Source organism: Agelaius phoeniceus, chromosome 5, assembly GCF_051311805.1.
Source record: "Agelaius phoeniceus isolate bAgePho1 chromosome 5, bAgePho1.hap1, whole genome shotgun sequence".
Lineage (NCBI taxonomy): Eukaryota > Metazoa > Chordata > Aves > Passeriformes > Icteridae > Agelaius > Agelaius phoeniceus.
Window position 1 is genome coordinate 42316410 of NC_135269.1, and position 27311 is coordinate 42343720.

The window sequence follows — 27311 nt, forward strand, 5'->3', positions numbered from 1 at the left end:
CAAAATGATTTGAATTGAATGTTTTGCTTTGAAGCCACTTACATTGTAACCACTGCTGTAAACTAAGCTAGCTGGGCCCTTGAAGACACATGGAGTTACAGTTCTGTAATGAATTGCACAAATAATAACAAACATCTCAAGTATAATCTCTTCTCTGAATGGATTCCATCATGTAGGAGTGCAGCACTTAGGCTCAAGTACACTATTCAAAGTTAGTAGACAATAATGCAAGGAGAGAGGAGAGAGCCGCTTTAAAAATAACAAGGGAATCACTTATGCATTATTCCCATATTTACTATTTGTACATAAAAGTATATCTCACTTTTATTGAATTATTTGTCAGTTTCCTCCTTCTTTTAAATATAAGTGTACATCCCTCTGTCTCAATGACTAACTTTTCTGTCATGATTCATGTAGACAGAGCTAAAGCTCTCGAGTTGTTGGCTCAGTTGGTGTGTGATAAAGTTCATGGCCCCATTCCTGCACTGGAAGCCACAAACACCTTTTCATTACTATTTGATCAGTAACTTGAGAACCACAGATGGGAACCACTATGGAAACATGAGCAATTATTATGGAGACCAACAAAATTAGAATGGACATCTTCATGAGGTACCAGCTTTCTTTAGCTTCTCTCTTTTTACCAAAACACCTTTCAACAGCAATTTCAGTAATAGCCCTTTAATGAAAGCTCAGGCTGGCACTGGAAAATCCAGGTATCAAGGTATCGCAAACATTTTTCTGCTTTGTTTTGTTTTCTTATTGACCTCACTGGAAAAGCAATGGAGAATTTGTGTCAGTTCTGTGACCCTGCAGGAGTGAAAGGTAATGTGCTTTCACAGAAGTAGAAGGGGACACTAGTCTCTGAAACATGAACAGGGCAAGTTCTCAGACTCTCCTATGACTTACTGCCTTTTAGGGGCCACTTCAACAGTGATGAACCCTCAACGACTGCTCCCTGCCAGGGAGACTCTTCAGACCATTGCCTTCAAGGACTGTGTGCTAGCAAAGGTCAAGTAAAGAGAATTATGGAGGACTATTTTCGTGGCTCTGGTACTACTTACACCAGGACCTCTGTACACAACCATTAACTAAAGCCAACAGCGTTTCGAGATAACAACGCAAGAGTCGCGGAACTCGGAGCAGCCCAGAGCACGGAACAGCAGCTGGCACGGAGCAATAGTGGCTCCATCCAGATCCACCTTTTCCAAGGTCACCTCGCTCAGAGCTCCTTGCAGGCCCGTGTCTGATGACGGCAAGCGCGGCGGCACGGCTCGTGCTCCGCTGCTCTCCGCCCACATTTCCCGGCGGAGTGGCCGGGGCGGGGGCCGCGGACGGCGGCTCCGCTCGGGTGGGCGCGCTGGCAGGCTCGCCGCCCCGCGGGGATGCGCGCAGCGGCGCGGGGGCGGGATCGCGCCTCGCTCCCCCCAGAGCTGCGGCCTCAGCCCGGCCCCGCCGCCCGCCTTCCTCCCTGCCCCGCTGTCAGAGCCGCCCGCCCGCGTGGCAGCGGGGCACGGCGGGGCGTGCGGCGTCTCCCTGCGGTGCCTGCTTTGGTACTGGGGGTACAGCTGCGTCCCACGCGGTGTCCTTCCGTCCGTCCGTCCATCCATCCATCTATCCATCCATCCATCCATCCATCCATCCATCCATCCATCCATCCATCCATCCATCCATCCCTGAGTGGGCGGCGGCTCCTGTGTGTGTGTGACTGACAGTGAGGCGCGCACAGCGCGGGGGCAGCCGCTCGCACGCAGCCCGCGGGGGCCACGCCGGCGCGCCCCGGCTGCGGCAGCCGCTTCTCCGTCCCCCGGAGCCCTCCCCGGTGGGGACAACCTCAGCGGCCTCGCTGCTCGTCCTCCTCCTCCTCCCTCCTGGCGGGTAGGTTACATTACCTGGTCTCTAGCTCGGACTGGATCTAATCCCGCGGCCGCCGCCGGCTCGTCTCCCGGCCGCGGGGGTGAGTGGGGGAATTAATTTATTTATTTTCCATGAGGTGTCCTCTGCAGCGGAGTAGCGGCGGGAGAGCCCGGGCCGGGCGGCAGGGAGGGAGGCCCGGGTGCTGCTGTCCCGGGGGTGCTGCCGGGGAGCGGCCGAGGCGTTCAGCACCGGCGCGGGGGGGCGGGGGCTGCGGAGGAGACGCCTCCCGGGCTGCCCAACCCGGCTCCGCGGGGCTGGCGGGGGCGCGGCGCCCGGCCCGGGGAGAAGGGGATGGAGACAGCGCCAGCGCGGGAGGTGGGACAGGACGGGATGTACTGGGCTGGGGCGGGCGGGCAGCGCCGGGCCCTGTGGCCCTGGGGCGGCCGTGAGCGCTGCCCGCCCTCCTGCCCGCCCCGCCGCACCCGGAGCCCCTCGCACGGAGCCGCGGGGACGGGAGGGCACCTCGCTTCTGGCAGCGAGAAACGTGTCCATCCCCCCGTCCCACCCCGATCTCCTCCTCTTCTGCACTGAGGCTGCCAAGTATTTCACATTAAAGGCAGTTTGCTCTCTCTGGTCCACCGAAAGTCTAAAACACGCTGTATCAGTTTCCTCGTGCTAGGGGGAAAATAAAAAGTAAATTAACTGAATTCGTTTTGTGCTCAACGCAGGACCTTCGCCTTCTGAAACGGGAACTGAAATTTGGCTCGTCAGCATCGAGTTGCTGATGAAAATCTTGGTCACCTCAGCATTTGCCGTTTTTTGTCTCCTTAAGAAAAAAAAAGTTATGAGAAGTGTTTTGTACGTATGATAAGCATATTTATGAAAGTGACCGCTAAATTATCCAGAAATCCTGTCCTTAAGGCTAAAAACCTGTAAGGAAATAAACATAATCATATAATTGCATAATTAAAACCTTTACCATAATACCTATTCTCGACTAAAGGTTGCACATTAAGTGCAGTACTTAAGTACTTTGAGGAGAGTAATTATAGTTGTTGACATTGTGTTGTGAAATGTACAAAAAATGTTAATATTGTATTTAAAAAAACAAACAAAACAACTTGATTTCAAGCACTTTGTGCACTTAGTTAGAGCTTAATGATCAGGATCATATGGGCATGTTAGGAACTGAGACTGCCTGTGCATGGACAGGCAGTCCATGAGCTGTAGTTGGGAGTAATGTAGTTTCCTGAGCTGCCAGTAAAGGAAGGAAAGACTTGAACTTGTGCCGTTTATTTTTGTCTGTTTATTTTCCATTAATAACATTTGAATCTTTTAGCTAGAATCAGCCACAATTAACAAAAAGTTTTGAAAAATAATCTGGAAAAGAGCATATCACCCTTCAAAAAACCAGCATCATGAATGGTAATTACATGAAAGAATCAATCCACAGACAACTGCTGTCTGAAGCACAAATTAATAAAAATCAGGTTTCTTTGTCTACTTTTCTTAATAATTGATTTGCTTTTATGTGACAAGTGTTAGGAACTTTTCTATGTTTTAAACTGTAACCATTCAATCAGAAGACACAGACCTGGAAATCTCAGTAATGTAACATTTAAGCATTCCTTCATTCTTTAGGATGTTACTGTTATTATTTATTTATCATCCATTTCCAGGCCAAGTTTTTCAGATTCAGGAGGGAATACTTTGTCACATGTCTGTAAAGCAGCCAGCTCTCTACAGTCTCTGGGCAGATTCTGGCACTGTACTCATAAGGAACAGTAAGTAGTTCACTGGTAGAGAGGGCAAACACTGTTCTTCCTGAAACAAACTGAGCAGCGTGGAGTCAATTTGTGACATTGCATAAGCTAAGTAGTACTTGATTTATGGATCTGAGTCCAGGGGCGTTTTTAGGAGCAAGCACTGCCAGGGCAGCGAGTAGAAGTCACAGTTGTGTTACTTAGGTAGCAACATCAGCCATCTCTTGTGCAAGTGTGTCAAAGGAGCCTGTGCCCAGCCTGCTCACAGTCACAGTGTCTGTCCTGGCAGCACTACAGGCTTTGGAAGACCAAGGACCCAACAAGGGGCCCACTAAGCCTGTTGGAGGGGAGAACAGACACTAACCAGGACTCTTGGGCAGGCAAGCAAAGAAAGCTTGGGTACTGATGGCCATGGTCAAACTCTTCCAGGCAGGTCCACAACTACAGGGCAAAAAATGTGGAAATTAGGATGAAATTGGATGTAAAATCTTTTGTTAAAAAAGCTTCCAGTGATGAAATCAAAGTTGTATTCTTGGTATTACAGCAGTCTAAAGCTGTCTTCCATATTCAAACACTTTTTATGCCCTGAAGAAAATTGTAGGCCATATAGGACCTCAGACAGTTCCTGTAAAATGCAAAGCATATCCACAATGCCCTTTACAGTGAAACAGTAAAGCTTACATGCTGTTTTATATAATTTTAGGAAAGTAATATTCAAAGAGAGCTGAAAAATAAATACAGGAAGATAGAAATGGTACCTGGTTTTCATTCATAATTCCATTTCCTCCACTGATATGCCCAACTAAAATAAATATATATTTATATAGATATAAATAGATATTTTTAATTTATAAATTTATGCTAAATATTATACACAATAAATTTACACAGTGTAAAATTTATAATATTACACTTATATGTTGTAAAGTATATCACACAGACAGTATTTGCTGAAGTGCATAGTACATGCTGCATGTTGTATGTAACACAGTGCTACACACCATGCAAGTTGATGTATTCTGTGCTTGTAAATAAATTTGTATTTATATTATACTGCATATATTAACATCTATATAGATATAGCAGATTGTATTATCATATGTTAACCATTACAGCCATAAACATCTTCTGTATATATCTATGTGCCTCATGCAGCTTCTTTCAATACCTCTTTTCAGACCACTCTCTGTAGGAAGGTTGATCTTAATTGACTCAGTGTTGCTGTGTGCTGCATTGCATTTGGTGTTTTCTAGTGCAAGGCAGAGTCAGAACATAAGCTAGCTGCAGGTGTAACAGTGTGGGATTCTGGCCTACAGTTGGCACAAGTTCAGATACAGCATGCTATGTGGCTCCAGCTTGCTTAAAGGCACAAAAATTACCATGAGCCTTCAGACTAGAAGTTGATGCATTCATTAATTTTTTACTTGGACTTTGATTGCAGTTATATCATGTTTTTAAGTGAATACACTCCTCTGCGAGTGTGTGCAGAGTGAAGGCACTGAAGTGGTTTGGTTCTCAGTTGTAGATTGAAAAACCCTGTTGACATTCTGGATCTTTCCAGTCTTGGTGCACCTTTGCTGTAGGAAGTCTATTATTCAAATTAAAAATGTTTAATGAGTGATAGCAATTAAAAATTTCTGAGTGAATTTTAAGAAGCTACTAACAGTTCAGATCTCTGTGTGCATGTGCATGTGTCTGTGCATGGGAGTGTGGCATTCTATTTTTCAGTGAACTAATTGTTAAGAAGAAATTAAATCAACTGTTAAGAAGAAGTTAAATCAACTAATAAATGTACAACAAGAGTCACCTCTCTGGTTGTTAATTTTGTGTCCAGTTGATAGATAGATTTTTGTGAGGTTGCATGTTAAACATTATCCTGTTTTTGTTGTAACAGATTGAGGTTTTTTAGTGATATTAACATAAAAGACTTTTAAATGTTATTTTCTCACTAGAGAAAAAGAAAATGCTACAAATGTTGAATACCTGATGGTACTTTTTGTAAGTCACTCGACTAACTGTCTGGAATAGTCCCTTTTCCCACATGCCACTTGTCAAACAGTTTTACCTGAATCCAGAATTTTTACAGGTCTCTTCTAAGCTCAGAACTTCTCTGCTACATTACAAGTTATGTCTTCTTGTCCCAGAGTCTGAATCTAAAGGGTGCATGTTTACGATCATGTGTTGTTCTGGCCTATGTCAGATTGCATTCTGACTATGTTCTATTTTTTCTGCACTGATTTTGGTTCCATAAATACACATCTCAAACTTCTCTCATGTCCATAAGCAGGCTGGTGTGGTGTGTATTCTTGTCATTTCCAAGTGATACACAGGACAATAATACGAGTGTTATATTGGCAAATAATCTAGGCCACCTTCTAAACCTTCTGTAAGCTTTATATCAACTGCTAGTAATTGTCAGCCTGTGTCTCACTCCACCTTCATTCATACACACAGCATAACATTTATGTCACTAGCAAAACTCTTAATCCTAGTCCTGTTAGTGAAAGAGATACGTGTACTTCTAGTTTTGTGATAAAATTCATATAAATATAACTAGAACATAGAATTCTATGATAATGTATAGCCAGAGCATATCTTTCCATTGAGGTTAGTTTTCTCTGTAACCATCAACCATGGCCCAACCAAATTGTTTTCTTTTGCAGCTCACGGTGACATAGAACACAGCACATTGTAACTACAGGAACAGACTCGACTGTGAAAGATCTCTATCATGCATCACAGAGAATTTGAGGCAGCTGGCAGTTATCAGCTGAAGCAGTTAGTCACTAGAACTGTACAAGATAAATAGATAATTGAAAAGCCATCTGGAAACCTGGGAGAGATAATAAGCCTCTCTTCTAGAAGTGAGGTAACAACTCAGGTAGGTCACAGATGAACTCAACTCCCAGATCAGGGCTTTGCCTAATAACACTGAAAATGCAGCAGCAGTTCATGCCTGTCAGTTCTGAAGTAGTATTGAAGTTGTTGTTGGGAAGGCAGTTTGGCATATTCAGTTATACAAATCATTATTGCGATGGAGTGAAAAAGGATTGTAGTGCTATAAAACAGGTGGCTGAAATCCCGGGAGCAACATGGCCCTTTGTTAAATTACAGTTTCCAGAATAGAAAACTAGTTGCACACGCTTTTTACCCTCCATGATACTTTGTTTATATTGCTGTGCAACTGGTAGTATTCCTGCCACACTGACCACGGCTGTCTGTGGGGCAAGTTACTTCTTTTTTGGTGAAATTTATATTTATATTAAGACAATGGAACTATCTTTGTTTTATTTACCATGAGCACAAAGGATAGAGGGGAAAGGCCAATGTCTATGAGTGAAAGAATGTGTTGATCTTAGTAGCTGCATTTACGAGAGTCCTAAAGAGTCTTTCTGTTCAAGTCACTCTTATGATTCTCAAATTTCTGACTACAGAGAGTGTGAAATCTTGCATGAACATGCAAAGAAACTGATTTGGTAACTCCCATTGCTAGGTTCTGATCTCTTATAGAACTATATTGATTGTAGGGAAAGAACATGAGATGTTTTTGTGAGAATGGGCACAGAAAATAAGTTTTTGGCCTTTTCAAAAAAGAAAGTGGCATCTTTCCATTAGAGAAGTGCTCGAATTGATCCACTGACATCTGTCTATTTTGTTAAACTGCTCAGGTGGATCACAGGAAATAACTGCTGCCAGTGTAATATTAATTATTGTGGAGGTGAACAAAACAAAACAAAAAAAACCCAAACAACCAACAAAACAACAAAAAAAAACCCAAAACAAAACAAAAAACAAAACAAAAAAAAAAAGAAAAAGGGGAAGACTTCTGCTGCTCAATTTACTTTGAAAGAGGCTTTTAAAAATCTGTCTCCAAAAATTCTGTCTAAAAAATTCTGTGCATTTACACTGAAAGAGCATAGAGCAAAACACATGCTTTTGTGTTTTGTGTCATCAAACTTTTTTACTGTATTATTTGCTACAATTACAGTGGTAGTTACAGTATCAGTTGTTACACTACAGTAGCTAGGAAAGCCACATATTAAATTCTCAAAATCCTTTAACAAAAAATTTGCATGTGTCCATGTTCCTGGCTGCAGAAATAATGTAATTCATTTGAACAGTCTCTGTAAATCTTAAAAAGTAACTGCTGTTTTTATTTTTTAGGTATTGTTCTAACATCTGTTTTACTAAGGTACTGGACATGAATTAGTTTTGCGCATATGTAAATTCCACTTCTATGTATTGACTGTTGAGGATGTTTTCCTTTCCTATCTCATTTTATGACTGCTAAAACAAAAAAATGGCAGAGCTTTAAACCTTACAAATGCATGAAAATTTTTAAATTATCCATTTGCTGTTTTGAGGCCTGATTCATCTTTCCATTATAATCCTAGTGACAGACTTTGGTCAGTCTAGAGCCCTTTTTTATATCAGTTTCTCAGTTTAGATGCAAGTGTACAATTGTAAATTATCATAACTTCATTAGATTACAAAACTTCTTAGGTAGCAGGAGAATTTTCATTCTGACTTATTTATTTTTATTTCCTTTTAAAAGAAGATGAAATGCCAAAAAATTGCTTTTTAGATAAAATTCCAAAATCTGCCTAAGTGTTTATTATATAAGAATGCAATATAGCAATAATTATAATCTAAAAAGATGTTGGCAACATGCTGTTGTAAACACTGCAAATAATACTTAGAATAACATGCAAAGTCAGAAGTAAGAAAGCATCACTCAGAGAGAAGCATCCTTATAATTAGGAAGAAACAGATCTATTTTACTTTTTTCTCTCTCTTATGAATCCTTTGAGCATTTCAGTCTTTTTCTGTGCTGTGATCCAGATTCAACAAGAAAAGTGCAGAATAAATAGTTCAGCTCAGGCTCACACTATATAACTGAAATTTAGGCTCTACTGTAGGAGGTCTGAACAGAGGAACTATTTGTGGTCAAGTTCGCTAATTGTGCACGAAGGGAGAGATCCTTCATTATCTGGTTGTGCTCAAATATTAAGTCAGCACTCTAAATCTTGGGGGATGAAGGTGTCTGTTTTATATAGGCACATGACTTAGATTAACTGTTCAGAAAAACATCATGCCTGAGTGTTTCCAAAGCTCTTTGCTCTACCATCAGGAAAAAGGAAAAGGGTTCCCCCGAAAGGATTCTGAATTTCATCATGAAGGCACTTAAACCCCTGCTTGTTTGAGAGCTGGCTGTCTAAGGAACCACATGTGAACCCTCCTGCAGCTATAATACTCTGAATAAAGCCCTTGAGTGTAGATAGGTTTGCAGAAATGTTAAGCATCAGTGAGCATACTGTGATGGGATCATATTCTGCACTCAAGGAAACATGACAGTCCAGCTCCTGAAGAGGTTCACAGAACATAATGGATTTCTTGAATACCATGAGTACATCGTACTAATCTTCAGTACTTCACTTGTTATTCATTGTGATGAAAGCACTAGAGTATATGATCAAAATCATGCATGAAGAGCTTTCACTTCATGTCATTATGTCTTATTATTATAATCTTGGTTTACTTTGCAACGCGGTTCTGGGATAATCACATTTTTACAGAGTGGGTAAAACTTTAGATATAGAAGTATGGTTGGAATACTAGTGCTTGGTATGCTTCAAAACTGTCAAAATCATCAGTGTATAATGTATTTACTTTCTTTACTGATTAGGTCAAAAATGTTTGTCTACGTTTTAGGGGACATTTAACAAATAAGTTCTTCTCCTAACACACAATCAACACCAGGAGACTTTTGAAGAAGAAAAAACACAATATTTACGTGTGTGGTTCTAAAGTGCACTATAAGGAAGCAGAAGTCAACTTTCCTTTTGGGGAAGGTCTCAGATTGCTAACAAACACTGTTTTCCCAACAAATGGCAATGGCAATGTGTTTGCAGATGTTCATATATGTCCTCTTACTTTTTGGTGACTTTCTTGTTCTTTAACAATAAGACCTGATGTATCTTCTGCTGGTGCCCCAGGATCACACTGTTTTGTTTTGTTTATTCCACAAATCAGTAATAATAGTTTATTTTTTACCATTTACATTTTTTGTCAGTCATTGTCTCATTGTCAGTAATGTCTTTGGATGCACAAGTCTGATACTGGATTGGTATTCAAATATCTACTTCTTATCAAATAGCTTGAATTGTGCAACAATTTATTGTGGTCTAGGGTGAGACTTAGGTGCAGATTGAGACATCTTAGGCATCTATATAGAAGGGCTCAGGTGTACACAATATGTTTAAACTCTTGTTCTAGACAAGAGTCAATGCAATCTGTGGACCCTTCTTGGTGCCTTGTCTGCTGATGAACTGCTTTGCAGATATTTCAGAGGGAACTGAGTTATTCTCTAAGCTCTACCTGAACACAGACAAAAATTATGGTATCATGTGAAATGTACTGTCAGTTTCTGTCTTGCAGTTCTCTACAGGAGGAAATTCCCAGAAACTGGAAAAATACATTTAAAAATATATTTTTATATCACTAAGTTCCTGACAAAAATAGTGAAAAGAACTTTCCTGGGTTTCTCCCAAAGACAAATCTGGATTCTGTAAAATTGTTGGATCTTCGCTTGTTGTTTGCTGTGACTCGTGCACTTCATACAACAGTACCCAAAGCTATTGGCCAGGTAAAGCAATCTTGGGTACCTTCATGTGCTTGTGTTCTAAAAATGTGTATCAATGTACATCTTGGATCTCTCAGGCTTATTCAATGCATTTAAGATTTTAACAGGATTATTTGAACTGGTAACCTGAAATAATCTGACACTGCATCTATTGATGCACAAGATTATTCCAATTTTTGTGTCCAAATGTCTTGCTTACCTTACAGTTCCATGTGAATAAAATTGTTTGCTTTAAACAGTTTTTTGTTTCCTTTGTAGTGATTCTGTCTACTGTGGAGTCATTCATCCCCTATCCTAGAGATTTTTGCTTCTTATAACATCAACACCACAGGGTTTTTTAGAGCATTGGGTTAATCTGAAGATCTCCAGCTAATATACTATGGAGTAAGTTGGAATCCAACCATAAAATAAAATCAGGAAGCAATAGCAAAAGACACAGTCCAAGTTATGGTCAAACTAAGGTTACAGTGTGGCTACTGCCTCAGCTACAGAGACAGAGCCTAGACAGCTGCAGAGCAGTGGCAGGCAGCCAGCATGCCTGAACAGATGAAGATGAGGCCAAGAGAAGGAGGACTTAAATCTCTGATATTAGTTGCTCTAATATAGAATGAACAAGCTATATAAGAACCTTACATACCCAGAAAAGAATTAGAACAGCTAGTTGGAAACAAACTCCTTGAAGTTCCTTGTGCAACTTTTCAAGTAGAAATTATCATAGAAATATCATATATTTTTCCTATTCTATTTATGATGAATATTATTTCTTTACGGGATAGTTGCAGACCCTGAAACAAAGATATGGAAATTGAAAACTAGGCAATTAAATAGCTCAAAAAGGAAGAAAAGAAATGCAATTCGAAAAGATCTATGCAGAGAACCCATAGCTGTCTGCAACCCTCCCCATTGCTCTGTGTAGGTAGTACTCAGGATTAGCTATGGACACAAATGATGTCAGAACCAGTCCTCTAAACCTTTTCAATTTTCCAATATGAAAATATCCTGTAGAACTGTGGTGGGGTATTGGATATGAAACAAATAGTTTGGGAGGTTTTTTTAATGTCAATAGAATATTTTTCATTAAATTTTATTTCATCTGTGCTGTATACTGTGTATATTCTTTTCCTATTAAATAAAAAAATCTTTCCTGATAAGGACATCTTTTCTGAAAGCACTTCTTAAAATAGACTAGCTTGATGCTGTGGATAGAGCTTTGACATTGAAGAAAACCAGTGAGATGCAAACAAATTCTTGCAAGGCTGGAATTGATGCCTGTATACTTTAGAAATGGTTTGAGTCATTAGTAGATTATTAGGCTGCACAGAGAGCTGGATCTTTGAAAGAAGTCAGTGAATTAAGGGCAGACTTTACCCTGTAGCTCCCATTAGCCTGCACATTAACTATCTAGATCTACAGATATTTCTGTCCCATACAAATCACTGGAATAATGGGTATAGGTTTTATATAAAATCATCATGGCCATAAAATGGAATGTAGGAACATTTTACCACTACTGCAGTTAGAATGGCCAAAAATAACCATACATTTGAATACAGCTTTGTCAGGATTTTTATTATCAAGAGCCCACCTATTCACAAATCTGGGGTAGCTGAATATCAGAGAATTAGGTTTTCTGGTATGGTTTGGTTTTATTTTTTCAGTAATAGTTCATAAAATCATTTAACTACTTTCACAGAAAAGTATAATTTGACAAATCTGATAGAAAATACACCTTCTCTTGGCTGACGAAGGAATGGCTAAGAGGACCTGTTGTCTCTGATTGCAAGCTACTCTTCCTATCCTTTACCTTTCAAACAGTGATGAGTTGTGGTGATAGACACAGTGAAATATAGCAGCCCCTTCTTATAGGGCTTATAGTGTTCTGTGTGTGCAGCAGGGTCATAAGAAAGTTCAGCAAGGTCACAAACATTCCACATTAAAGAGTTTCATCATGGAGGAGCCTTTGCCAGCGACGTTTGGAATTTCAGTTACTCTAGGTTTGATTCATAAAACCTAATGAAAGTTTCAAAGTAGTAGCTACATTGGAGCTAAGCGTCTTGGCTTATTCTCAGTGATTAGAAATAGGTATCTGAAGGCCACAGTTAATTTCATCAAAAAGGTCTAAAATGGGTCAATGGAATTTTCTTCTGGCACTACCCATTTGTCTCTGTTGACTATAAAGATAAGCCAGTGTGTTGGCACAAGTATAAACAGCAGCAGTTTAAAAATCTAAAGGTAAATGAAATTTCTTTATTTCTGACTTTTCCCTCATTTGCACATTGCCATCCTTTTTGGTGTGAAAAGGAATCAGTGGACTCAAACCAGATTTATCACAATGCCTTTAGCTGAGTTTTGACTGCTCAATAGTTCATTATATCCACCCTGTGTCCTAACTTGTCACTGTTTTTTTACCCAAAAACTTCAAATTTTGGGTGATACTTCTGAATTAGATAAGCACATTTTTCATTAAACTAAAAGAAAATAAAACCAAAAGCCATGCTATGCATGATAACTTATGAACTTCCAGGGTAATAGATTTCTACAGTCTTCAACATTGAACAGTGACAAAATGGAAAAGACGAGGTTTGCAATATCTTCCCTGATTTTATTTTAGATGCAATGAGAGAAATTTCAGCCTGGTCCTGTCTGCCCACCAATGTATGTACCTAAACATAAAGACAAAACTTTGTTGGTCACTTAAGTGCAGGTTGCTAAAGTACTCCAAAGTTGCTAACATACTCCATTTGAAAAGTGGGCTTTGAAATGATCCTGTAGTGTGGATATAATACCAGTAGAAGCTAAAAAATAGCACAATTTTGCTTTACTTGTATTTTGTGTAAGTTATAAAGACTCTTCTTAGAGATGGCGTGAACCCCATAAAGCTTTGCAGGAGCAGGAATGTTTTATTCATTGACAAGCCCAAAGCTATGGCTGATGAACCCAGGCCAGCAATGCAGCTACTGCAGACCTGCCCCACCTGGCAGCTGAGCTGGGATATTCATGGAGAAGATTTTTGTTTTTTATGTGTGTAACATCTCCTTGTTCAGTGTGTTCAGACATGGCACAGGTAGAAATACTCAATGTTCAGCTATTTTCTGCTTTGATAGTAAATACTGGTGTTCAGTGAGTTTTTTCTCCCACATATGACAGCTATATTCTCAGTTTCTTATAGACTTCATAAAAAATTAGCTAACCAGAGTTACAGAAATACATTAAAAGAAGTAATATTCATTTAAAAACCCAGTCTTGTAGGGATATGGATCATTTAAAATTGTCAGATACAATAAGAGAATGACACCCAAAGGTTGTATAAGGCAAATTGGATGCATATATAATTAATTCAATTTCCATTCATTTCTCAATGAGAATTTTTAAAGGAGAGAAATTTGGGAAATTATAGTCATGCTTTGAGTAAACACAATGAGACTGATTTCTTGTTTATAAAGCAACACTCATGTTTTGTTATGCATATATGACTATACAGTTAATTTTGTGTCTTAGAAAAGTGTGTTATTTAGTACTTTTGTCATACATTTCTGACATTATCTTGAACAAAAGTGATGAAGATATTGTGGCTTAAAAACATTTTGAAAAGGCCACCCAAACAAACAGCTCACCCTCCAAAAAAAAAATCAAAAAATTCTGATGGAGGAAATCTCTTTCTATATTGGAGTAATATTTGGGATAATTTATTGGTGTTTTTTCTGAGTATTTCATTTTGCTATGGTATGGTAATTATTTTTATTGTGAATGAACTCAGAAGTGTTCACATTAGCAAATGAGTGCTTTTCTAAATCTTAATAATGAAAGATCAATAAGTGATTCTAAAATTACTTGTGACAGATCTCAGCAATAACAAAAGGATATAGTTTTCAGTTAATTTTGGTAATTTTTGTACTTCAGGGAATTTATGTCAGTCAATGACACTGAGTATATGTTATGGCTGTGCAAAGAATTGATTTTTTAATTTCGCTTCCAAATTAAGCAATAGAAATAATTTTTATTCTGAAAAACAAGTGTTTTGCAATTGGGGTTTTATTTATCTACTTTAGTTCTGAGTGTAATGAAAAAAAAATCACCTAGTTTGAGACTAAAATGTCATGTGGCCTTGTATTAACAATTTTCTTGAAGCACAGGTAAGAAAAAACAAAGAAGATGGACCAGATCCAGACAAAGCTGCTGGAGAAAGCCAAACCTTTCTTTATGTTTGAGTGTTATCCATGTTCACTGTGCAACTTAGATTTAGTTTTCAGTTCAGCTTACAGGAATTAAATCTTAAACTTCTATGATCCTAAATGCCAAGTTGTGAATGGTTTTGAAAAGAGGACAATTCTACCAGAATTAAGAGAAGCCTCATCTCCTCTCTTCTCTGCATTATTGTCAAAATATCTATAGCCCCAGGAGAAATTAATAATTTAAACTATGAAATAAACTGTTTCACATTCCTATCCTCAGAAAGAGAACAAACCTGAGTTCAGGCAAGAACCATAAGAGGTGGGAAGTGGAGTGTGTGAAGGCTGGGAAATTTATGGGTATGATATCCACATGTTTGGGATACTCCATTTTATATGAGATATCACTGAGTCAGAGAGAGAAATAGCTTGATAATATGTGGTTCAGAAAAACTTTCCATAACCACTGGATTTAAAAGCACTAATAAAATACAACAGAGTTAAAGCTAAAAATGCTCTCCCATTTCTGCTTTGTACGCTGAAGCTAACCTAGGATCTGTGAGAAAGCTGGGAATTGACTCATGTACTGCCATATTTTGTATGAATGTCAGGAGCAATGGATTAAACAGGCATAATGATAGTCCTGCATTTGTGTGTATGTAATGAAATTTTGAAAATTCTGGTAATGAGCACATTTGGGTTGCACTCACATCATTTTGAAGGGACTGAAAATGAATTTTGTGAAAGAATTTATATTTTGTAAAATTAACATCATCACCATCATCTCTACTCATATCACCTTATCTGAAACCAGCCTTAGCTGCAGTCCTTCAATGGATGAAGACAAAGCAGAAATAAAAGATACCATTGGGAACACTTAGCACAATAAAGGTGTTTGCTATGGGGTATGTTTCATTTTGCATCATGTTACTAAATTACTGCAGTTACAGGAAAGAGGGGAAGAACTATTTCTAGTTTGTCAAATGCACCCAGTGTTGGATTTACAGAATAAATACATTTGACTTTAAGAATTGAAAAGCTTAAATGCAAATTCAGGGAAAAAAAAAAAAAAAGAAGATACTGATGCACAGCAGCAACTCCCTCTATGCCTATGCTTATGGGGCATAGTGACTTCCTTAACACTATTTGGACAGATTTTGTTTTCTTTGTCATATATCTCAGTATTTTATAGACTGAAGGAACATCAATCAGAATTACATCAGATCATATTTCTTGTCATATTATTACTTTACCTCCTTAATACAAAAGTCTTCTTTGTCTTTGTCCCACCTTCACATATACACTTACACACAGCAAATTAGGAATAAATGAGTTTTCATAATCTGATGGCTTCCATTTGTGGATGAGATGAGAGGCTAAATTAAATCCAAATTAGTAAGAGGAAACAAGAGGCCATTTTAACCTATTAGTTCTATATAAACTTGTTTGTTTTTTTTTTTTAAAGAAGGAACATGAATGAGGTGAACTATATTTGCTTAAACTCAAGTAACTCTTGATTATGCAGTTTTGAAGTTTCTAGGGAAGTCATGAAAGTGTCTTACTGAGAATCTAAAATTTCTTGGAGAGGAAGTGTGCATGCACAGTGCTATCAGAGGTGTATTTCTCTAAGTCTCAGAAAGAGGATTTCAAAGGGCATTTTTGGCAATCAAGTTTAATTTTCTGCTATTTATGACTATGTTGTTTGAATAATTTTTAAGATTGGACATCTACATTAAAATGAACTTTTCTTCCCAGAGTTCATCAATATTTTCTTCCCAAAACTCCTCACTCCAAATGGATGCATTTTAGAGCTTCTCTTATCTGATAAGTGTTATGATCTCTTTCTACTGAAATGGGATACAGCATTACCCACATCCAAGGTTTCTGTTTACTCTCCTTACTCACATCTTTAAGTTATTTTGACACTGCTTTAAAATTAAGCTCTGAATTAACTTTTTGAATATATGTCTTCTTTTTTTATTCAAGCTTCGAGTTGCTCCCTGTAGTTATTGACCTATTAGCTATGTATTGATGCAAGAAAGAATAAAACTTATTCATTCCAAGAACTCATGATATAAATTTAGGAGTGAAATATTTTCTTTAACTGCACTATGTAGTTAGATAAAGCTGTCCATTAAGAAGTGTATTAACACAAGTATTTTCATCAATCTATGAAGTTTACCCTGGTTCTTAATTGAGGCCATTCACAACAGTAGGCAACCATTGATTTAACAACAATCTTGGGGCATCTCATGCAGAGAACAATTTTTGAAATGCACCGTAATAATTTTGCCAAAAGACAAATTGTTATCCTCTCCAAAGCTGATCATTTTTTGCATCATTTGCAGAGGCCAGGCAGATTCTCTCCCTGCTTTTTTCCCCTTCAATTTCCTACTCAAAAAAGAGTATAATTCTTAACTCCTTCAGCACCAAGTTCCCTACTCCCTACAGCTATTCTAATTCAGATAGTAGCCTTTATATTATTTTTATGGAACAATGTCTTTTGCTAAGACCTTTAAAAGTGATTTTCTGTGATTCACATATATTGAATTTTCAGTTCTATGCTTTCCATACCTGAAACTGATCAAAATGTTTCAGAAGATGCATACTCTTCTGCTATTCTAAATCTGGAGATGTCTGTATGTAATGAGACCATGTTTTTCTGTCTAGAGGTTTGTAGTAATGTATACGATTGCAAAATTATTTTGTCTTGAAAAATTTGAACTCTATTATGTTTTAGAAACCTAAAAACCATTTCCCAAAAGATCCAATCTAGAAACTGCTTGCTGGACAGTCTCATGAGCTGGCAAGAGAAAGTTCAGTCTATGACAAGACACAAGTGCTTCCTTCAGAAACCGTTGCCTGAAAAATTGTGATTACCGGGGTGCATTCACTTGTCACACTACTTAGAGCTTGGAGCTTCCTGGTAGAAGGCATTATACATAGCTTTAAACTCTCCCTAGATAATTTATGCACATCTCATTTAGTGTAGGATTGAAACAAAATAATAATGTCAGCAACACTATGAAGCCTATCCAAAACTAACACTTTTAGCTGGGTGCTTTGGATATCACTGTGAGCCCCATCTAAGCTACAGTTTTACTGGGAGGCAGTTTACTTGTGATATGAAAGCTGTTGATTTAAGCTTGTTGGAGTTGGAGGGAAAGACATAATGCTCTGCAAGATCTTTGTACAGTGAGCTACATTCAAAGGGTAGCATCAGATGTGCCTTAAAAAAGTTGAGTCCTTCTTGATTGTTTATGTGTTTAGCCTAAGGGAAGAATTTAGCACCTGAATCCAAAATGCTTAGTGAAGTCTCTTTAGATTAAAAAAAAAAAAAAATACAAACATACAAACTCTATTTCCCTCCAGGCCCTCATACTAAGAATGTGGACCCATAAATAGTTAAACCTTGACAAGTTTAGTGACTTTCTGTATCAGCAGTAACGTTGATCTGCATCTTCACCCCTGCAACAACCGGTGATACCTCCTACTTGTAACAGCCAGGGAACTCTCTTCAGCTCTAAGGACAACTGCCACAGACTGGCCACAGCCACATCATATTCTTAGCCTTGGGCTGTGCCTGGGACAGCATCCTTGGATTCAAACATACAGTAATGAATTTTCATTTTCTTTATATGTCAGTTAATATGTTTGAAATAATGAAAGAATGTTGAAGCTCAGAATGTTGCTTTCAGAGCTTGTTACTGAGGGCATCTGTTACAGGTTCTGAGGAGTCATAGACTAGACAGGGCTTGTGGGTGTATTCAAGGTGGAAGACTTGCTGGAACAGTGCTGGAGGTGATCGTAGGTTAGCAGGGGATTGCAAGGTGGAGAGAGCTTGGGGTGGGGGGATGGCCCTTGGTTCTTGCAATGCCAAGCATTTTCCAGAAAAGTAGGAGGGTACACATGAAAACCATGCCAGAGAGTATGTAAATTATTAAGCAGAATGAATGGCTGGGTTCAGGGTTTGAGCTTGCTCTCCATTCCTACTTTATTCAGCAGTGTAGACATAGACAAATGAGATAAGGTTTTACTGCTGGGGTCATTTTCCCCTAATCCAAAAAATGTTCAAACATGAGTAGGCAAGGAGATAGAAACAGATAATGTCAGGCTGGCTTCAATAACAGGGAGTGGGCAAAGGTTGCACAAAAGGCTTGTTTTTCCCCTTCACAGCTGAAGTAAACTATTCTTTTACCCTCTACTACACATACATGTTTAGCAGATTTTTTTAGAATTGGAATGCTGCAGGGACACCAGAGGTGAAATGGAAATTAGAAGAGGAAACCAGACAACAGAGGTGCAAAGAAAGAACCATGAATGTTTTATAAAGCCAGAACTACAGAAGTGAGTAAAGAGAAGATTTAAACAGGACTTTCATAAATACAACAGATTGCAATGACATCTTCATCCTAGGCCCACAATAGATCTTTGGAAGGACTATTGATGTCACTCCTATGGTATCACATTTTTTCAAGGTATTTGTTTTAAATAGCAGTTCCAAGTAATAAATTAGTCTAGAGATATGTCAGTAAAACAGAACAGCTTCTTGAATTTTAAAGAGGAACTGATACAACTTTGGACAACCCTGGTATCCAAATCTGTTTCTCTTAAAAATTATTAAAGTTTCATCTTTTGAAACATTTTGAGACAGAATTCATATAAAATGCAATCTAATAAGAAATACACAGACACATTCAAAATATAAACATGGAAATATTGCCATTTATTTAATTCTTTAAAGTTTTTTATATTATCACTTAATTCTAAATGATAATTTTGTAGTTTTCAAATTTACTCACATTCCTACATTAGTATCATTTGTGAGTCTTTGGCTGAAAATTACTGTAGTCAATTTTTTAAGAGCAAAAGAAACAACAAGAAATTTTGCAGTTGGCAGGTTTCTGAAACTAATAATATGATACATAAAGAAAAATTCTAATTGTATTTATTTCAATTAATTATAATTATATTACAATTTAGTTGTAATAGTGTTTTTAAAATACAGAACAGTGTTGTTGCTTCTTGAAAAAAATCTCTTTTATTGTAATTTTCCTCACAAAACCCCATGCTGATGGTTTTGTGATGCATATATTTAAAGAAATGTTAAATCACTCTTTAAAACATTGTAGGTGGCCATCGCGTTACACACTTACACTATTTATTTCAATAAGACAAATTTAATGCTGTGACTACATCCTCAGCCAAGTGCATGGACTGCAGTAGAAATGTGGATCTGTAAAGGGCTGAACTGGCATTCTCCACACAGTGCTTTTTCTCCACACAGTTTCAGTATGATTTTTGAGACTTAGAATGAGAGGTACTTCACAGAATAATGGCCTGAAGTGAAGAAGAGCTGAACAAGCCTTTTGTCATTGAAAAGTAAATCATCAGCCTGCTGGTTTTAGAATCTCATGGACATGGCTTTATAGTGTCTCTCTGAGAAATATTATTTCTAATTTTTCAAGGGGATAAGCAAATCTGTAAGAAATGTTTGCAGAGAAATCAAGATCCCAGATTGGGAGGGAGGGATAAGCTATAACTGTAACACACTTGATTCCTTTGATGATCCCCCACTATAACTCTCTCTTACTTCTGGCAGGAGCACTAACCTATTATTTTTTAGTGCATTGACAGCCATATAAAGCTGCAAAGGTACTGAATCAAGTACATTATTTACTAGCAAAGATGACAGTGAGGAAAGCTTGAATGACAGCTCTAAGCTCTGCATTACCATCTAAAGATGAAGATCTGAGAACAAATCTGTCATAAGGGCTTTGTACCATAAGGACTTCTCTTTCAGAACAAAGCCCAAAGGGCTGCAATTACATAGTGATGAGAAAGCCACATCTCTTTCCTGACTAGGAGAAAAGATGCTCTATTGCACCTTCCAATGGCCAGTTACAAGCACAAATCCCAATAAACTTAAGTAGACTGTGTATATTCTGTAATAGAAGGTTTTTAAAATGTCTTGCTTAAAAACATCTCTAATCTGCATAGATGATCAGCCTTAGCCACGCAGTCAAGTAATTTATTAAGAGTATGGATTTTGTCCAGATTCTGCTTGCTACTCTTATGTGAGTTGCTGTCTTGGAGACTCTAAATCCTGAGGAAACTAAATTAATTTTCTCAACTGTCTACAGTTCTCTACCTCATTCAACAGCCACAAATATCGACCCTATGTGCTATAAAACCATCTTTTTTAAATTTTATATGAAAGAAATCCATCGTGGAACTAAAAGCTTGCTGCCAGAGTTGGTTTTATTTTGTTTTTGTTTGGCTTATGTGGTATTTTCAGATAGCAAGAGAGGCTGCCCTCATGTAATCATGCACTCTCTACAGGTGAGATTATTTGACAGTGAAACTGGGAAAATCTTTCTCTGTCCTTGCATCTTAAAGGCAGGGAACATGTTCAGATGAAGTATACAAATATGATTGTGGATGAAGCAAAATGCACTGATAAGGACTGGAAGGAGTTGCTGTAAGCTTTGGTGACGGCATTTGCTTTGCATTAATTCTCTTCACCAAGGAAAGGATGCACCTTGTACAACAGATTGATTCAGGATGTTTGGGAGACTGTGAATCCCTCGTCAAGACAAGTGTGAATCATTTTTGTGAGAGAGGAATAAAAAGGAGAGGAACAGCTCAACATCAGAGAAATGTTTCTCTGAGAGGCAGAGAGCCACATTCAATGTTGTCCTCCTCTGTGTTATTTAGAGCAGAAATTAAAATGCTGGTCTCATTCTGCATTTAAGAGCAGAAATCTCATTTTGGGAAACAACAATGAAGTGAAATTGGCATTATGTATAATTGTGTAAATAAGCCTGGTTATGCAGTAGCTGTATTTTATTTAAGTAACTGCCATATTTCCAAGTTTCTGGGAATGAATATCTGAATGCAGATATTTTCCCTGATGACATAAATGTTTCATGCCTAATTTTCAAGTAGTTGTGGTAAAATAACTGGCATTTTTCCTGCTGGTGTGGCTGGATTCTTGTAGCATTCTTTTGTTAGCTGGTAAATCAGCTGAACGATCCATCACACATCACAGGTTTTTCCATGGTTTATGGTCATACCCAAGGAAAGCATTTTAGTGGATGTCTATCAGTAAAAAAAGGAGTGGCCATTTGACTTCAGAAATGTAAAGCAAATCTTTTGTTTGTTTCTTCAGTAAGATAACTGCATTCTACAAATAGCCTTGATTCTTGTCTCAGAGAGAATAAATTTACCATTATCTTCTAGATCTTTCTTATTTTGTAATTTAAATTTGAATTTCATTCTTAAGGAAAAAGTGTACAGGATCAGTAACAGATGAACCCACATTTTTTGAATAAATTTTGAAAACTATAAAAACAGTAATTTATATCCAAGAAGTGCCTGATTTTTCTGATTAACAAGTAACAATATCAATTCGCAAGGTTGTAATTTTTATAACTATAAACTATATTAATGAAATAATTATATACTGTAAAATTGGTGAAAAAATTATGTAAAGCTTCATATTAAGCTCTATATTTTATGGTATGGCTTTTTATCAGTATATTTTGTAATATGGTAATGGAGTTTGGTAATCACAAAAATGGCATTATGCCAGATGGGTAATTAAAGAAACAAACAAAACCAAACAAAAAGAAAAGACAAACCAAACGAACAAACAAAAATCAAACCAAGAGACAGGTGCTTGGATAGAAACATCTATGAAATTAATGTTTACATAGTATTGAATTTGAATAAACAATTCAAAGCCATTTTTTAAAATTTTTGTTTCTGAAGTATTTCCACACAATAAAAGCTCACACTTGTAGGTGAATGAATGTTGAAAAACCGCAGATGAAATTCAAGACTGATAATAGAAAGAAAGAAAACCCAATCTTAGCTATCGATACAATCGCGTGCATCAGTGTAATTGTTTCCACATGAAAAGAGGTCTAGGAAGGTTTTTGTGGTCAATTCCTGATCTGAGTTTGGTATAGAGCAAAGCAGGGAACATAAATATACTAATGTGTAAAAGTAGTATGTGCAGATAGCAACTATTTTGTTAATTTCTGAAAATGCAAACACATAAATACAATACAAACACATAAAATCTCCAAAAATGTAATAAGCATGGAGAAGGGTGTATGGCATTGTTGCTTAGGACAAGTGGAAAATCAAATGAGAGATTTTTTGTGTTTCAAATTCTGATTGCTTTCCCTTCAGATATGTTATTTCCAGAGCATGTGCTTGTCATGTTTTTATCAAAAGGACAATTTTTTTTATCAAAAGGACAAATAAATTTTATCAAAGGACAAAGAATTTATATTCTAGGATGCTCTTTAGGATTGTATGCATTTTTTTCTAAAAAATTGTTTGAAAACTAGACACTAAATTTAGTCTTAGCTATCCACCTTAGCTATGCCATCTAATCAACAGGGAAAAATAGACGCTACAGAAAAGATTCAGCTCACCTTAATGTGGTGATCCAAAATTGCTCCAGTGAGTTGTCCTTGAGGTGTCTAGTATCATCCATCAGTTCTAAAGATGGTTTAGAGAGTGTCTAACTCAGCCACAGTAATGTGCTACTGGTATTTCTGCCATACCTGTTTCTGCAACCTCTTTGCCCTACAGCACTGTCCTGAAGAAATCCTCTGTAATCCACTTCACTTCTGAGATAGCTAACTTGTCGCAGTCTGTTGGCCATTATTTTGTCATGCAAGTCTTTAACTGAGGAGTAATCAATTAGTTAGCAGTTTATAAAAGAAAAGCCTGAAAAAGCCACATAACAATCAGCTGGGGCTACTGATTGAAAAAAATTCTTGTAGTGTGAGCACTAACAAGGAGGGAGGAGAGCTGGCGTGCTGTATCACTGCCTGCCTCTCGGCAGCATACACTTATTGCAAAGCTCCTGCTGGTCCAAGAGTAGCTAGTAATTACAGAAGAAAACAAATTTTTGGTGGAGTGTGATGATTGAGTGGAATGGGAACACATGAAATACTAATAATATCTAATAGCTAATATCTAATAACAGGTCATGAGTTGGTGAAATAGTTCTTAAATTTCCTTGCAGATCATGCTGCTTTTCCTACCCTTGAAAAAATCAGAATGCTTAAATCTGACGACAAGGAATTTTTTGTAAAGATGTAATTAAGGTTCAAAGCCAGTTGTAGCCAAAATATTGCAGGGTATATGTTTATAGGAATTTTCTGCATGATTTTATCAGTTAAGGCTGTAGTATTTCCGGTTTTATTGTTACCTGAGAAATCCATTTCCAGTATAGTTTGCTCATGACAGTGCTCACCCATTGTAATCACATAAGATTTGTCCTTCAGACACTGCATAACCTTCCTGTCAGTTTTTGGGATGATTTAATAAAATCATTGCTGACTTTAGCATGCTTAATGGTCTGGAAAATTTTTGTATTAACAATTTGCATATTCCTAATGAAAACACTGTGAGGTATTTCACTGTCAGCTGTTTGCCAGTCAGAAATATCACCTTGCAACATTTGGACAGAAAAGTGTTTTTTTTTCCATGTGCCCTTATTATATGGGTTTTTTCTTGCTATCTTTTGTTTAGCATTGAGGCTGATGTAAAATGAGGTGCATAAATAAGCCTTTTCTTGTGTGTTTTTGCATAAGGCAGTAAGGTGGCAAACTTGAACCTTCTATGTTTAGTAGCACAAGTCTAACTTAAAAATACAGGAGTTTGATGTGCTTCAGTGAAAGCATACTCATATATTAGAGGAGAAAAATAAATGTATCAGGATTAAGTGCAGATTTAGATACAGAAGGCTATTCAGAAGAGTTAATGAATATTATCCTTTTATTCTTAAGCACTGAATGTAAGAGTGTTTTTATTCCAGGCCATTATTATTGTCTGCGTCCAGCATGAACTGTGGAAAATGTACAGTGATGTGCTTTTTATAAAAGAAAAGTTAAGTTTGTGTTAGAATTAGAAATATGAAATATGTAGTAATTTCACTCTTGGAGTGTCCCTGTTGATATGGTAACTATTATATTTAGTTTTTATTAAGTAGGAAAGATTATCTTTCAACTTAACAAATGTCTTACACTTTACTTTCTAATGAGACAAAATGCCTTCCACAGCAAATTTGGTTGTAAGTTTTGTCAGTAGAATCCTGTCCTATTTAACATTGTTCTTTCTGGAACTTCTCTGTCTTGAGGTTATTACAGAATGCTATAGTTTTGGGCAAGGGGGAGATTTGTGACATTATTAGTACTGTGTCAGTACATATGACATCAACACTGGAGTTAGAGAAAGCAAAAAAAGAAAATATTTTTTTTTCTCTTCCAAGAAGCTAGAGCACTGTCATGAATTCAGAACTAAAATTTGGGCACTCAGCAGAACAGGATCATTCTGAGCAAACAGTTTATTACCAAGTTCAAATCAATCAAAATAATTTGAAATAACAAACAATCCAGATTTTTCCTTATGGAAATGTTTTTCTTTTCAAATGTGAGACCTTTTCATGCTCTATTTACTAATATTTTTTTTAATCTTACTGGCTCTTCTCTCAAATTAATACCCAAAACATGAGAAAACTCTACAAGCAGAAAAGGTCTGTCTTCACATTCCAGTTGCAATTAATTTTCCACATAGATACAGATAATAACTAAAGAAGAGAATTCACCTTCACTGTGGTTCTTCACAGGGGTGAGTTTTAGTTGCAGAGCACTTAATTTCCTTCTCTCTAGCAAGAATTTATATGTCATTTATATGAAGAGAAGCAACTACGTGGAGATATTGATGTTTTAGACAATCACCCGGCATGTACAAAGGGCAGGTGAGTTCAGAAAAGTCTCCAGTAAATATTATCAGTAATATTATCAGTAATATTATCAGTAATATTATCAGTAAATATCAGACAGGTTCTTAAATCTAAGGATCCCTTTTCAGGCTGATTATCGAGAACCTCCCAATGTTCAGTATTTTGTCAATAGTCCACCATATGCCTGGGTGGCATAGCTTATGCTGAGTTTCTTCATCTTCTAAGTTCAGGATACTTAAAACTTTCCTGGATCTTTATTTTCTTAATTTTTTTTAGGAGTTTTCTCTGGAAACCTGACAGTCCCACTTCTTTTTCAAGCATTTTTTTCAATACCCATCTAACCTATGTATGGTCACCACTCTTCAACTTCCTATCATGCAAATGAGCCTAAAATACCCATTGAAAAAACAGACTGATCTAAATCAGTTTTCTCCCAGGTCCTATGTTAAACAGACAATTACCCTTACTTGAATTAAGCTAACATTAATTGAACTCTAATAATTTAATTTCCTTCTGTCCTTGACAGATTGCTCCATCTCTGCAGCATACTGTGAAATACACGTGCTTCACAGCATGGCCATGAACAAAAGTTGGTTGGTAGGTGTTTTCTTCTCCTTCCAAGGAAAACGACAGGCAAGGAAGAAGCATAATTTGAAATGCCTTTCTTCAGAAGGAAGTTTCCAGCTCTAGTCTTGAGTTAAAGAGCTAGTTAAACAGCTGAGACATGGAGTCTGCCTGCTGTCTTGGGGTGTGGGTGTGGGGGTACCTGTACCTGTTACAAAAGAACAGTGCCTGCTTTGAAAACCTTTAATTCTGTCACATATTTCCTAAACTGGGCACACAGTTTCAATAAGAAATAATAGCTGTCTTTAAAATATTCAGTTCCCTAGCTTTTGATAAACTACAACATCAATTTTTCCTCTGCTTTTCTGAAAATTATTATTAGCAAAACTGAAAGCGAAAAATGAGTCTGTGACAAATAAGGTCAGACTTGCTCCTAAATATAATTTGCTCTTAGCATGCTGGTATTACTGTTATGTCTATTATGACATTTCTATGAATAAACAGTTCATATTATAAAAAGATCTATTTCCATTCCAAGTGATACTTTTTCATTTTTTCCCTAGAAATATTCAACCAGAACATGATTTACAGGTATTACCTAGTTTTTATGTTGCAGGGTCTTTTTTTCTGTTATATATTTACATGCACACATTCATACATATATAAGCATACATATATTCATAAATACTTTTCTACAGTTTTGAATCTGCCAATTTGAATTATGAAATCATATGACTGCTGCAAACAGACCAAGCAGTTATTGTTGCATCAAAAAAGACTCAATATACAAAGTTATGAAGATTATAAGAACATTTCTTTGCAGTGAAAAATTACTATTTCAAATATTAAGTTGCAGTGGCAAGGTCCCCTTTGCAATGTAGCTTTAGATACTCCTTTAATCTTTCATCATCTCACCATTCTATGAATCTCTGTCAAAAAAAGAATGCAGTAAATTTTTAGGTAACTCTGGAATCACTATGTGTAGAGCTCAGAAGCAGACCAAAGAAGAGATACAGAAGTAAAAGAGAAAGGAAATCCTTATGTTCCTTCCACATATGACACTCTAGGAAGCATATGCTTGAATGAGTAAGAAAAATCATGCTGCAGTGATTAGACATCAGTGTTATTTTAGAGCAGCTACTGCAGATGAACAGAAGTTCTGTAAACAACAAGACAGGCAAGCACTTCAAGCAGGCAGGTACAACCACAGAGGAAAAACTGTGCCTCACAGAATATTTAGCCTTTTGCCATCATGAAAGTCATTCTTCTGTTTTCCAGTTCTGGATGATGAAAGGGCCATATTCTTATAGAGATTACATAGAACTGCAAAATTTCTAAGCAATTGAGTTTTGTGTCTACATGCTCTTATACAGAAATACATCCATTCTTCTAAAAAGGTTTGGTGGCTTTTTCTTTCATAGGAAAATATTGCATTTAACAGGATAAACATTACATGTTTATACAGGTGAATAAATATTTTACAGGGCAAATAATAAATAAGATTTCCATTGAGATGATCTGGAATAGTTGGAAGACATTTACATTTA

General features: G+C 37.3%; 1 protein-coding gene and 1 long non-coding RNA gene across 2 annotated transcripts in view; one reads left to right on the forward strand and one right to left on the reverse strand.

Moving 5' to 3' along the window:
* SLC16A7 (solute carrier family 16 member 7) overlaps positions 1 to 2135 on the reverse strand; it is an 80388-nt gene extending 78253 nt beyond the window's left edge. The window contains exon 1 of the mRNA XM_077178875.1: positions 1893 to 2135. The gene's annotated coding sequence lies outside the window, so the exon portion shown is untranslated. The remainder of the gene's footprint in view (positions 1 to 1892) is intronic.
* Positions 2136 to 6005: 3870 nt separating this feature from the next.
* LOC143694146 (uncharacterized) overlaps positions 6006 to 27311 on the forward strand; it is a 59183-nt gene continuing 37877 nt past the window's right edge. The window contains exons 1-3 of the long non-coding RNA XR_013182422.1: positions 6006 to 6501; positions 7785 to 10266; positions 25727 to 25797. This is a non-coding gene — a long non-coding RNA (uncharacterized LOC143694146). The remainder of the gene's footprint in view (positions 6502 to 7784; positions 10267 to 25726; positions 25798 to 27311) is intronic.